The following is a 15,321-nucleotide window of genomic DNA, read 5'->3' on the forward strand; positions in this document are numbered from 1 at the left end:
TGTGAGAATAGGAATCACAATGTACTGGGCAATGTGTGGGGCAGGGGTGGCAAGTTTAAGATACCAAGGCTTAGTTACACACAAGTGACACTGCTAGTTCCACAGCCTAAGCAATTTCCAAGATGACAACTTAAAAAAATACTAGCTTCTTAAAAGTGGGGAGAAGGTTCATGAATATACTGTTATAAAAACCCTTCCATTCTGCTAAGTAACTCTTTGGCTTTCTGGAACAAAGTCATTTCACAAATGGACATGACATGCTAACCCCACCAAAGTAAAGCTACTCAACATCTTTCCTGGTGGAAGTAGACAGAGTTTATGGCACAGTTAGACCAGACAGAAACAGGGAATCTAACTCAATTTTTATCTAGACATCCAATGGATTGGACAACACTGCCAAGAAACTGCCTGTCAAACAGAAAGCACAGCATCAGATAAAATCATTTCAGAAATACATCTGCTCCAAGGGGTTCCTCAGTTCATGAATGAGTCACAGAAGAAACAAAAACAATGAATCCTCCTTTATCACACTGGGGTTATATGAAGGAAAACATCAGTGTGGAAAAAAAAAGCCCACTAGCAATTGGCTTTCTTAATGATTGATGCGGAGTGACTGTCCCAAGTGAATCGGATCATTAATATAGGAGCAACTTTTTCAATACAAGGGTTTCTTGGTTGGCTAGCTATAAACAGTACCTTCATGAGGAATGATATAGTGTATAACTAGGTTTTCCTTCTCTGTAATTATGCTTAAACTGCCTAAAATCCATCTGAACAGTGGAAGTGAAATAAAAATGGAGCCAGCAGTCCACTGACTCAGGCAGAACATCCCAGAAAATTTCCTGAGAGTTTTCCACACCAGAATTGTTTTTGTTCCAGATACCTTCCTTTCTTACACAGTCCTAGAAATGGAGACTGCTTATTAACAAAGAACTAAAATCTTCAAGGTATCATGGAGCAGTTGAAGTAGGATCAAACACTCTGTACCAGCCAACTACAGGGCACATTATAACCAGAATACATAGTATGTGTCCATACCTCCAGATGACAGTTGTACCACCTGATCAATCTCTTCACTCCCACCTTCTGATACTACTTTTCTCTGGTGGAAACTTCCCATTCTTTGGAATTCCTGCCTCTCCTGAGAAAGATGAGCTCCAAAATACAAGCCGTCAGCTGATTCTCAGTAAATACAGCAATTTTTTATCATAGGTATCTTATATCCAACCTGTCTTCACCTCTGTTTTGTCTGAAATGTTTAAATGTTTCTCCCCATTTTAAACTATGGCTCAAAGAACACTGCTATTCATGGTAGCTAACCCAGTCCATGCATATCAAAGGCAGAATTAACCCACCCAACCCACCCAGGTAAGTTATGACATTAAAGTCCTCAATGGATTATCAGTACCCCAATTCTGAATCAATCAAGTCCTGGCAGTGGAGAAAACTTGCTTCGTCACACTGTCATCTATTACAGCATGAGACAAAATAACAGACACCCAAAGTTAAAGGAGAAAAGGTTTATTTAGCTCACAGTTTGTAAAGGTTTCAGTCTATAATTGGCTTTCTCTAAGGCATGGCAGAGGGGCAAACTTTCAAGGTGGTAGAAGATAGCAAAATCAACAAGAGAGGAAGCAAGACTCTTCCTGCCCTTTATATTATATGCAGGCACCCACCCTAAGGCAGATATAGCACTCACACTCTTAACACTAGCTTTAGATCATGAATCAATCACAATTCAGCTGAATTTAGATTCACATGAATTTAGATTCAGCTGCCTCCAAAAAGCTGGCCTCCCACAATTGCATGGGCCCTGGGGGCGGATATCCAGACACAAACCATAACACTGCAGGACTGGCCAACCTGCCACCTGTACCATGACATCTCTCAGAGCATCCGCCCTCAGCTTTAATGACTCCTTGTGCTTTCAAAGCGCTTTGCAAGCACCTTAGCATCCATTTATTAATATAACCAAAATACAGGACGCATGTACCATATGTAGGAGGTTCTGGGGGCCTAAAGTTTCAAGTTCTCCCTGACCTACGAGTAGACTGAAAGATAAATATCAACCACTAGATCTACAAAATGGTAAACAGCAGGGCTTTAAAAACCAAACGAGCACATCAGCTGCATTCCTCAGCAGGCAATATCCTCCTGTGTAAAATGTGTAAGTCTCCTTCACTGAGTTGTGAATATAAAATTAAACCTGATGACGGCCAGGGATTTATCTCCGTGGCATAATCACCTAGCTGGTGAGCATGAGGTCATGAGTTTGATTCCTGGTAACAAAAAAAATTAACTCTGATAATACGCATGAAGCAGTAACCCCAGTTCATCCCTGGTACAAAGCAAGTGCCCAATAAGTGGTAGTTATTTTTAATGGCACTGAAATTATTATCCCCATTGTGCATAAAGAAAGGTAACAGAACAATTCAAAAAGAGCTAAGAATCAAGTTTATTCTGCCTTGTTTGTACATTTTGCCTCTCTGCAGCTCAGTAAGTGTTAATTCAAATATGGGGAATGGTATAGAATTACGAACTCAGAGTTGCCATAGCTAGGACAAAGAAGAGCCAGAGTAGACAGTAGGTCAAAGATTAAAAATATTCCAAGTTACAAACACAAAAGAGCAATGAGGCTTGAAATAGTAGTGAAGCCACTATCCAATCCAACAAGAAAGTGTGCAAATGGTCTAAAGTGGCACCAGATGCTAGGTCATTGTTATGGTTTGTGTCTGGCTATCCTCCCCAAAGCCTCATGCAGTCATGGTGGCGGGTTTTGGAGGTGGCTTAATCTACAGTTTGTCATTGATTCATTGACTAGTGCAGGGATTAGGGGTCCTAGTGGTACATCTTCCCTAGGATGGGAAGCTTAAATACAATACAAGGAATAAAAGGAGTCTTGCCTACCCACCCACTTTGTTGTCTCTTGGTGCATGAACAGCTGCTTCTCTGCCATGTCACTCTACTTTGGAGTCAACCAACTAGGGACTGAAACCTCTTACAAATTGTGAGCTAAATAAACCTTCCCCCCCTTTAACTTTGGGTGTCATGCATTTTGTGTCACAAATGAGAAAAAAGTAACTAAAACAGCCACCACTGGAAGATGAGATGATGACAGAAGAATCATGTGAGAGAATGTTAAAGATACAAATTTCAGGACTCAGATCTAAAAGTAGAGCAGGCTGAAGCTTGATAATATATATCCTCAATCAGCAAGCCAGATGACTTATAATGTGCAACCCAATGAGAGTCACAACAAGAAAGACATTCTCCAACAAGTAAAAATAAAATTACCACATAACTCAGCGGCCTTATTTCTAATGATACTATAGCTAAAGGAAATGAAATCAATGTGTAGAAGAGACATTGGCAAACCCATGTTCACTGCAACACTATTCACAAAAGTGAATAGTTACAATAGTGAATCATTTCCACTGATTTTGTAACTTGCATGGATGAACAGATAAAGAAAATATTACACACACACACAGAAGAATATTATTTAGGCGTTAAAAGAAGGAAATGATGTCATCTTTAACAACAAAGATAATCTGAAGAACACTATGTTAAGTGAATTGAGCCAGACACAAAAGGACCAAAATTGTATCATCTGACTTATATTAGGAATCTTAAACAAGTTAAACTCATAGAAGTAAAGAGCAGAGGCTAGGAGTATTAGCAGGGTATTGAAGAGATACTGGTCAAGGGGTATAACGTTTCAGTCAGGTAGGAGGAAACTTGTTTAATGATCTAGTGCACAACATAATGAACTTAGCTAATAATATATCTAAATTTTTTAAAAAAAAATAACCATGCTCTAATCACAATTATGATAAACAGCTTAACTGAATCATTCCACAGTTGATACATGTATCAAAACATCACACTGTTCCCCTAAATACATACAAATATTTATCAGTTTAAAGTAATGTAAGACTATAATTATTTTAAAGACACAGAAAGCAGATCGAGCCCTCAACACTGCCATCTGGTCTGGCCTTTAGAGTGGAGTCTAATGTAAAATGTCTCCTGAGATTGGGGATCCCACTTTAGCCAAGGCTTCAGCAAGGGGTGAGTGTGAATGGTCATCAGGCAGTTCTTTATCCTCAGAATAAAGATTTCCAACAGTAACGCTTCCTGGAACCAAGTATCTCTGTGAGGATAGTTAGCATTCTTTTGCACTATTTCTTGGGCTAACTAGTGCCAGCCATACTAGTGACCAAATGTTAGTGATATGACCAGCACTGCAATAAATTTACTTACACCATCTAATTTAATCCCACAACACCTTACAAAACTCCCACCTTGCAGGGGAGAAACCAAGGTTCAGAGGGGATAACTAATGTGCTCAAAGTCACGCATCCAGCAGGGACAAACAGCTAGTTATGTTGGCAAGCCCTTCTGAACAACAGTAAAAGGCAGTGCTCTTTGGTCAAATGACAACTCTATCTGCCAAGTCTGTGTATACTTTACTCATCAATCAGGCTCAAATCCCTCAACCCAACCAGTTTCCTCGAAAATTCCTAAAACACTGAATGCAGACTTTGGCTTCTGCTGCTGTTCAATCAATATTGGCTGAAAAAAATATAGGGGTAACATGTTTCTGCCGTATCTTTTCATAATGGCACAAAACACATTTATATGTACTACCTTGTCTTTCTTAGTAGTTTTTTTAAACTAAAAATTGGTATTTGATTAAGACATAACCAAAAGGTTTATAAGACATTTAAACTGAAGTTATCTACAATGTCTTAGTCTTTCTCTTAAAGGTTACTGTGTTGCTTGTAGCTTTCTCTAATCCAACAGAATCTTTTAATTTTTTTCTAGGCCAGAGATTTAGCTCAATGACAGAAGCGCCTGCCTGGTGAGTGTGGAAGTCACAAGTTGGAGCCCCAGTACAAAAAAAAAGAAAGAAAGAAAGAAAGAAAAAGAAAACAACTTTTAATTTTTATTTATTAATTTCAAAGAATTCTGGTTATACAAAAACATAGTTCCTTTATTGCTTAGCATTTCTTTTATTTTTATACTTCCTCTTAATGAGGCTTCTCCTATTTTTTCTATTTGACACCAAATAGATAGCCAATTTGTTTACAACACACCTAAACTTAAAACCAGTATTTGCTTTCCCGTGCTTCTGAACCCCTGGGAAGAAGACAATTCATTTCTACCACCTCCATACATGTCTCTGAGGCATCACGTCATTCTTTCCAAACTTCCCCATCCCTGCAGGCCCTACTTTGGTAGCCATGGTCTGAAGACAGTGTACCCATTGCTCACTGAAGCCTGCCTAATTCTATATCCTGACATTCTTCAGGAATGTCTCATTCAGCCTGAACAGAGTAGTTCTCTTCATTCTCATTTCCAATATGTATACCGTAACACTGAAGTAGTCAATAAATAGACACTGAGTATCATCCTCACTTTCAAAACATTTCCAATGTGTTCAGAAGGTAACAACACATAGAAACTATTTCTTAAAGAAAGGCTTAACATCTTTACTTCTTACGAAGACTGAGAATCAATCTTCAATACTTTTGTCTCTACTAATGAACACTCTGAAATACATTTCAATTAACCTACAAACCTTAGCCCTTATCCATAGAATCTTCTTGTGCGTGGAAGTATACATTTGATGGTAATCCCTCAGTACTGAGTTTTAACACTCAATACCCCTTAGTACAGTTCACATTTTTCTACTGCCTTTTCTATAGACTGTATCTATGTGTGGTATTCAGTTACTGGTAAGATCTGGATAATTCCAAAGAAATCAGAATTAATCTAAGCTAAACTGGGCCCTAATCTACAGAGAACTCAAAAGTAAACAAGCCACCATCCAAACATTAAGTCATTCTGGAACCTGCAGTAAAAAACCAGATCTGTTCTGTCACTTACTAGCTCTGTGCTTCCTGAAAAAGCCATTAACTTCGTCTTGTCTCAGACTATGTCAATACTCAGGAGGTAATACACATAAACCTGTATTCCTAGGGGTTTTGCATAATCTAAAGAACAGAAATAAAAAATAAAAAGTTTTGTATAGAGTCCTATACAAATATCAAGCAATGATTATTAGAGAAAAAATCCTTCTAAACTTTAACAGACAACATAAAAAATTAAAATATAACACCAACTTAAAAGAGAATTGCTAATACTCTCTGTAAATAAATCAGGCCTCCATCATGAACAGCTGCTATCACTTACACTCAGTGATACCAGCAATTGTTCAGGATTTTAATCAGAATAAAAACACACTTTCTGTAGACTTGCTTTTTCCTTACTACCCTGAATTGTGTGTTCTTGATTCACTCTTTCACTGCTGTCCTCGTTCTGTCAATATTTGAGTACATGCTGTCTACTAGAAACTGTCCTAAGTGCAAAGGCACAGACATAATCCTTTTCCTAAAAATAGGGTTGTGCCATAATTAACCATGTAAGAATATAAGCATATATCTACAACATAAATATGTATAAATGCAGGGGTAAGGGAGTGAGACTTTCAGCCTGGGAATCTTCAAGGGGAAAATGCCCCCACTATGGGTCCATAAAGGATGGTCCCCTCCCAAGTTCTTACTAGAGAAAGCATAAGTCAGACAAAAGAAAGTCCTTGGACATGGTCAGCAAAGACACCTAACCAAAGTCACTTAGAAAGTGATGCGGGTCAGGGATTAGTCTAAACTATTTATTAAGGCTATCACACCCTGGCTTCTACCTATGCTCCACTACATGTGTAACACATTGATTGAATGTGTATTCTAGAACCAAATAAGCCTATATTTAAATCCCACTCCAAGAATACTATTTAGTATAACCTTGGGGAAGTGGCCAGCCTCTCTGTGCCTCCTTTTCATATATAAAATGAGACTATGGCATACCAAATGTGTGAGATTGTTATGAGGAGCTCAAGAGATAACGTAGATAAAATATTTCACATTATTACATATTTAAATTCTCAAAAATATTATTAGCCAAGAGTGCCAACTGTTTACCTAATATCCATTCCTATTTTTTCTTCTAGGGACTCCTTTTAGACAACAATGCACAAACCTAAAAACTATGTTTCCTTTGTTCCTTTACAGACAGGGGAAAGAACATGACAAAACTCTCACCAATAACATAATAACAGAAACCACAGCATAGACACTTTTAAAAACTTTAACAGAAAAATAGGCTCAGGAAGACTATGATCTTTTTCCTCTGACCTTTCTTCCTTTTGCTATTTCAAACATGTACTTGATGGGTAGAAATGCACCAGCCATTCTGTGATTACATGAAAAAGGCAAGAGAAGCACAAAAATCTCAGCCTAGGCAAAATCAAGTCATTGAATCAGTTATTAGCATTGCCCACCAATGGATTTCTGAAAGCATATAAAAACAACAACTCCTATTTCCAGGCACACTGCTGTTTGGGTTCTCTGTTACTATTCACTAAATTAAATCCCTGATTAGATAAATATTATTATCTATTTTCCTGTCCTAAATTTATCCATTGATTTCAGTACACACACACACACACACACACACACACACACACACACACATACACCATCCAGGAATAAAAAATTGGACTTAGTTTTATGAGGATTAAGACACATTTCCTGAATTTATAATACACAACTCTCTAAAGAAATCCAAAATACCTTACCAAATCCTTTAAGTCCAAATTAGGTTGCATACTTCAGACACACAGTAAGGTTCACACACCATCCATGACCAAGTGCTCCTTAACAGAGCTGGGTAGCAGTCTCCCCACAAGTACATGAATATTCTCTGCAGGTAAGTGTATGAACATTCAGATGAGATAAGATTCATGAAAACAGCAATGGTCAGGTTAGGTTTTTGCTAGGATATTCAGGCCAGTGGAGAGTCTGCCACAAAAAAAGTTATAAAAAATGGAATTCATTTGTGTTTTGATTTGGAGTTGTGGAATAATGGTCTGCCATGACACACTCAGACACTCCGAGAAGTGTGCTTTACTAATTCCCTGGGCATTTGTTAATCTACTCAAATTAACATCTCACAATTCATGCTCATAGCCAAAGGATAACTTAGGACACTGGGATATGAGTTAGAAAATAGTATCTAAAATGAAGCTTGGAGAAACAAAAGGTTAAAAAGCACAAAGAAGAATTAAAGGCACTATAGCAATAAAGGGTAAAGGACTAGCCCATCTGTCCCTGAAACTCTGGAATAGAGAAAAAGTTGTAAAGTTACAAAGAGATAGCAGCTGATAATTCTCCAAAAGTGACCACCAAAAAAAACCAAGCCATAGCAAAGGTCAGCCAGATCTGGCCAAATGGTGTATGAGGTAGGAATAGGTTTTACATTTGTAAATGGCCATAAAATAATAAGAAGAGTCTGGATGTGACCCACACAGTCTGAATATCTATCATCTGCCCTTTTACAGAAAAGGCTTCCTGAAACCTGAGCTATGGATCCCAGAGCCTCTATGAAGCATGTTCCTCTAAATCCACTCTTTAACTCACTGTCCCAGTCATCAAAGAAGAGAGCTAAGAACATAGCAGAAGAAAGCAGAGATCAGCATTATGCCCTTTTCCAGTTGCCTCACACAGGTCACTGCAAGCTGCCTACTTTCCATCTAAGTACAAGCTCCCTGCTCCTTCTTTCATACCCCTAACACTAACCCTGATCCATACTCTGATTACCTTGTTGGTTCATTATCCATAGGTATTTTATTATATTTTGTCCAATGTCCTTGTAAACTATCCCTTCATTAATTATCTTTATCATAAAACTCATAGCCATGCTTAAGCATATCATCATGAAACTACAAGAAAAAGAATAAGGAGGAGGAAGAGGAGAGACTCTTAAAAAGTGGTCACACGAAAAAAGATAGAAGTCCTACAACATAACAACAATTAGACCAAAAACTTAATTCACAAAAGAAGAGCTATTCTACTCACCCGTATCTTTTAAACAGGCAATAGAAGTCAAAATAATGGTTATTAGTAGGAGGATATCTGAGCTCACACATGAAAGAAACTTCTGATGTTAGTAAAGTTCTGTTTTTCTCTAAGAAGTGGTTATATGAAAATAGACATAAAAATCCATTCAACTGTGTATCCAAGATTAATATATTCTACAAAACTTAAGTATATAAAGTTTCAAACTACTGTAATAAAGGGAGATTGGCAATAACATCATAGGCTCTATAGGATTATGAGGAAAGCTATGAGATATAAAGATTTTACATAGGGTAGTCAGGGAAAGTATCCAATTAGGCACCAATGGACAGACACTTCGGTAAAATGAACAGAAAGGCAAGGGAATGCACATGGTGAGACAATCTAGACAAGAGGAACAGCAAACACTGTGAGGTCAACAAGAGGGCAGTGGGTGTGGCACAGACAAGGCAGCCAATGCCAGCCCATCGCATAATTCTGGAGTCCATAATTCTGGAGTCTATTATGTGTGAGGTAAGAGCCTTCTAGTTTAACACTGTGGACTGATAGTCAGATGGGAATTGAGATTTGGAATTGGTAATGTGCATATCACTGATATTCTTGACAGAAACTGTTAGTTTCAATAGAATTTGTCAGATGAAAATCTGGTTGGAAGGGGAGCAAAAAAGGGAAAAGAAGAGATAGGGACCCGAAGGGTAGAAAATTCTCCCTAGAAACTTCTCAACAAAGAGGAGGAAAAAACTGGGGCAAGAACTGAAGCATAAGTGAGTCTTATAAAGATGGGATATATTCCCTGACAACGTGGAAAAGAAGAGAAACAACATTAAGGGCATACTCCTTGAGTAGGAGAAACAGAAGTCAGCATGGAAACGGCAAATGGGGAAAACAGTGGTGTATGGGGTCTACACAGGCAGATTTGGCGATGAGATTATGAGCAGATTCTTTTGATTGTTCTTTTGGCAGAGGAGAATTGTGAGAGAATGGGAGCAGATGGGGCCAGGTGTCGGTGGGAGGAGGGAGGAGAGGATGTGGGGCTTACCTTGCCCACAAGCACAGCCAACGGAGACGTAGCAGGGAGTGTAGGTGAGCTCAGGTCAACATCAATCAGGCACTTGGTGTAGCCCAGAGGAGGCAGAAAATTGAGTTCACTTTTGGCAGTGGTTCATCCAGGCTGAGGGTTGAGGGGCCGAGGACTAAGAGTTGGGAAGGGGCATTCAGGGTGCTAGTGTAGGTGGCAGCCTGATTGCAGTGGATTCTAGGAGCATAAGGGAAAGGAGAGGGGATGCATGTCACTTCCTGGCCTCATTCTCACTGGCCTTCCTGGGTGCACCTTCAGAAACAAAAACCAGATTCGTCCCATACCACCGAAGAGAACACTAGATGGCCTCTCCATCTAGACTGGAGTTTCTTGGGGTTCTATATCCCCATCCCCTGTCATCTAAATCAATTAAAAGACTTTTTTAAAGCAGGATGAACCTAAAAGAGGACCCATCAAGAAAACTGATGGAGAATTAAAAGAGAAGTAGAACTTGAATTGACCAGAAAAGTACCTGGGGAATAAAAGTACAGATTACAATAGCAGGGGATCAGGTACACCAGAAAAGTGCAAAGTCAGGCAATACCCCAAGTGTCATGAAACGTCACACTTTTTTTCTTAACCTGGAGTCAAAAATTTTACATTAAATGAATTTTTGGAAGCCATGCAGGATCCATACTCTGTTTTAAAAAGATCCTTTGCCACTTCCCTGCTGTCATACATCAAGTCTGATAATGCAGGGCACAGCCTCTACTTCACAAACAAGCATGTCACCTGCACAATCATTCACACCATAGGCACAGGCCATACCGTGAGCCACTATTCCTTATACCTTCTCCGATCCCCCTGGAGCTGCTAGGGCGAGAAGTGTAGGGGGACAATCCAGTGTCTCCTCCAAGCTCACTGCCATGCATGTGTGTATGTGTGTGCATGTGCACGCATGCAGTGATAGCTGGGGAGGATGGAGGCTGGTAGTGATGCTGATCTGGCATCTATGTTCATCTTGGATCACACAAGACTTTCTTGTTCCCTGAAACTGAAAGCCAAGTTGACACATATGCTAACAGATGAGGTGGTCAGCCCTCATCTGTGGCTTCTCAGCTAGGACTTTTCTTCTGTCTGGCTCAAAGCTGTGGGAAGTTATTAGGCTGATAGTTATGAGATGATCAGGGCTTTGCTTAGAGACCCAGCAATACAGACAGTCCCTGAGCCTCATAATGGTAATTCTGAGTGAAGGAATTAATAGGCTATTTCTAGAGCAGTTTTAGTTTATACAAAATGAAGTAGGAAATATAAAGATAGCCATATACATAGAATTTTCTTTATCATTAATGTCTCAGTTACTGTGGTATATTTGTTATAAAACTGATGAGCCAATACTGATACATTATTATTGGCTGAAGTCCACAGGGTTCACTAGGGGCCCTCTTTGTACTATATATTCTACACATTTGGCCAAGAGTCTAATGACATGAGCCCATCATTGCAGAATCATATAGTTACACAGAGTAGTTTTCAGTGCCCTAAACATCTGTGCTCTTCTCTCCACTCTGAATTCCTGGCAACAACTAATCTCTTGACTGGCACTATAGGTTTACTTTTTCCAGAGCATCACAGCACTGATCTTACTCAGTATGTAGGCCTTTCAGGTTGATTCTTTCATTTGTTAATAGGCATCTAACTTCTCTCCATGTCTGTTTGTGGCAATATCAGCTTTTTTTGCTAAATAATATGCCATTATATGGATGCACCATGATTTAATCAGTAACAGCAGTTTTAAAAGGTCATTACTAAATCGCATTGGGTATTTCAGACCCAATCAGTGCAAACTTTGTTGTGGGATTTGTTTCTTCTGTGGGTCCCCTGGAGAGGAGAAGCAGTGAGACCCTGGGGTGCAGACTTGTACATACAGGCAGCCTATGATGACTTCCGCATAAAAAGCCTGAGGTTATAGAGCCAGAAGCAGTGATGTTTCATATAAGTTGCCATGTCTGAAAATACAATAGGCAGAAAAACTCAATAATGCTGTAGTAGTCTCAGATTTCATTCTCTTTTCCTTAGCAATTTTGTCTTTTATGATTGTAGTGACTACTTCTGCCACCCAATTATTTTGGGAAATGAAGACAGAACCAAAACACCAGAGTTTTCTTTTTATTTTTGTCTTTTTCATTTCCAGGGATCGAACTCACGACTGCCTGCTTGCAAGGCAGGCGCTTATGCTGCTGAGCTAAATCCCCAGCCCCCAACACTAGAGTTTTCATCCTCTTATTTTGTTAGTGGCAAGAAGTGATGCTGATGGGTTTTTTCCTCTCTTGATAATTGTAACTTGCCAGCAGTGGCCATGGCTGAAGTTTAGTTAGAGATGTTAGCAATACCCCAACTACCCCTAGCCTGGAAATAATGTCTAAAACTTTTCCTTTGATTTATTTATCAGTCTTCTGAGATTGGTGCTTATTGTAGAAAGGACTATGCAAGCTAACTTTCCTCTCCTTCAAACAAATGGAAGATAAAGGTGTCCATGCTGTGTTGCCAGGCCACAGATAACTGCTGGGTTGGACTCATCCAACATAGGTGAGGCAAACCAAGTCCAGTGAGACGGACAGCTGGTCATACATCACCTTCCTCCCAGTTTTGGACAGTTTTTGCACTTCCACACAGCGTGAAAGTGTTGGGGAAGTTAAAAGTACAAGGCCTGAATGATTTGGGGATGAATATGCAATGTAGGTACCACTGTTGTCCTCTGTCTGATGTGTTTTGAAATTTTGTTGTAGTTTTTTTCTTTTCTTTTTTTATCCTTAAAATAAAATGGATTTTTAAAAAAAGAAACAAAAGCACAAGGCCAAACTAAGCTGCTGTCAGAGTTAGTCCTTTTCACCAATCCACCTTGCTCCTGGCCTGCTCTAATGTGGGCCTCTCTAAGTGGAGCTGCCTGTACTGCTGCCTGAGGTTATAGAGCCAGAAACAGAAGAATATCATGGCTAGCTCCAGTCTCAGAGAATTATACACCAGGGGTAATCATAATTGTCCCCAGTTTTCCCCTTTGGACTTCCACACTCCAAAAGCATATAGGCAACAAGGTTTCCTTAAGAAAGTGAATCTGTTTTGTCAGGAATAATTTCGTTTTAATCCAAGAAGCACACTAGACCAATAATCCACTAAAACACTCGAAAGAGGCTCCTTTGGCTTTTGCTTTAACGTACCCATTCCAAACATTAGTTCATTTACTTTCCAGACCTTTCATTCTCTAGTAAGTCTAATTAATGTGCAAATTCCCAAACAGCTTCCAAAACAGGTACCAACAGAATGACCCAAATGGAAGCCATCTACACAAGTGAAACAAGTGAAGCCAAAGGAATCATTTGTGTGGCTTAAATCATGGAGACAGGTGATACCAATGCGGCTGAATTCACAACTGCAGACATTAAGAATTTAATCTAGTTCTTTCTTAACCCAGGTTAAGGTGGTTCCAATCTTTTCACTTCAAGAACCCCTATCCCTAGTCCACACACACAAAGATGGCAAAGCCACTACTGCTGTCCCCCGACTTTTTGGTGTTCTCCACTGGCATGCAGTCCACTGGTATAATTAGAAGGATGGCAAGGATAATTAAGTTCTCTGTATCTTTATGAGTAATGAGTCAGTAACTCTTATTTCACTCCACATCCTCCTAGAGAAAAAAATCTAGAGAGAAAGTGACTGTCTGTTAGCAACTAGACAAAGCTGGCTTAACAATGGTCAAGAAGAGAACAAGTGATGAAAATGAACCCACTAAACCATAATCAGAATTTGACCAGGAGGAATTTTTCCCAGCTTTTCCCAAATTATTTCTTATTCCTCTCACTCACTGCAGGTAGGGGATCAGAGAACTGGCTTCTCAGTTTTACAGTTAGCTTCTGGACGTGAGGTTAATGTAGACGAGACCTAGAATTCACCAGATTTGAGCCTTCAGAACTGACAGGGAACTCAAATAATCCACTGCTTGAATATGAATAGACCATGCCTTCCAGACTGCACAAGTAGAATTAACCTAGAAGTAAATAGGGAAACTATGAGAAAAGCTCAGTAACGTATACCAGGGCCTCAGCTCTGCTAACAGGTCATATCAAAGGGATTAGAAACCAAATTTTCAGTTTTTTCACACTGATCTCCCTCCACAGTACCACAACTGGTATTAAAGGATATTATCTCAAGTAACATCCTTGGTATTTACCTTGGTAAATTAAAGTAAATATAACCAAAGTAATTATCAAAATATAGCCAAAGCTTAAAAATATTACCAAATGTAACTCGAGTCTTTATAGAAGTGACTTCTTACTATTTATATTACTTATGATCAAAGATAAGAGCTTTGATATGAAATTCTTTACCAATTGGAAAGCTTCAAATAATGAACCTTTTTTCCTATTACAAATCTATTTCACAAATCTAGAAATCAAAAGTCACAACTAGAGTTCCAACTTCACATGCACAAGACCTTGGGACAAGCTCTCTATTCTGTTAGGTTATCCATTCAAAGTTTACATATTTTACATATATGATTACAGCTCGGCCAGTTCTTAATTAGAACCCAGGGAAGTTGAAGAATGATTTTATTAATCTGTAAAATTTCAGTGCCACTGCTAGAAATAGCAAACAGCTTATTTTATAAACTCAAGTAGTATTTTAAACTTCATTTCTCATGTGTATAAGAAGCTCTTTTAGTCTGAGATCATTCATTTGAATTAAGCCAAAATTATATTTTTCTATCATAAAATTTTCTAGAAATATACTCACAGAGAAAAATATCATTCGTAACATGTACTAAAATTGATATTTAACAACCCCAACATAAACATTAGATGTGATTCTGCTCTTCTAAATGATCGATCTTGAAATATTCAATCCCCTCCAAAATCCACACGAGACACTCAAGAGAATTAATCCTCAGGATTTTAAAGCATACTGAAAATACCACATAGACAGAAGCAGGGGTAACTCTGAATCTAGAGAAGCTGAGCATCCAAAGTCTCTCCTCCCAGAGCTCTGTGTGGCAGCATTTTGTAGGAAGACCTATTCTCAGCAAGAGAGGGAAATGGCTTCTCAGCAAGAGAGGGAAGTGGCCAGCTGCTCATCAGAGGTGGGGGCTGGGGCTGGTGCTGGCCTGAAGGCAGAGTGGTACCATTACACCACCATCAAGTCACAGCCACTGCGCAGGTCTTCAGATCTCAGCAGAACAAACCTAGGTGTCTCAAGATTGACTCCATAGCTCTTCAGTCCTATGAGTACTTCTTCCCTAAACTCAGCCAACAGATGGCCACCTAGCATACCTGCCCAGTTCATCCTTGGAACCCTCCAGAATCTGAGGAAATGAAGATTCATTTCTGAGGG

General features: G+C 39.2%; 1 protein-coding gene across 3 annotated transcripts in view; it reads right to left on the reverse strand.

Annotated features, from left to right (window-relative positions):
* Positions 1-15,321, reverse strand: part of Kcnh1 (potassium voltage-gated channel subfamily H member 1) — a 411,372-nt gene that overhangs the window by 286,248 nt on the left and 109,803 nt on the right. The window lies entirely within an intron of this gene.

This window comes from Cavia porcellus, unplaced genomic scaffold, assembly GCF_034190915.1.
Source record: "Cavia porcellus strain 051 isolate PalLab524CR breed Dunkin Hartley unplaced genomic scaffold, mCavPor4.1 scaffold_26, whole genome shotgun sequence".
Lineage (NCBI taxonomy): Eukaryota > Metazoa > Chordata > Mammalia > Rodentia > Caviidae > Cavia > Cavia porcellus.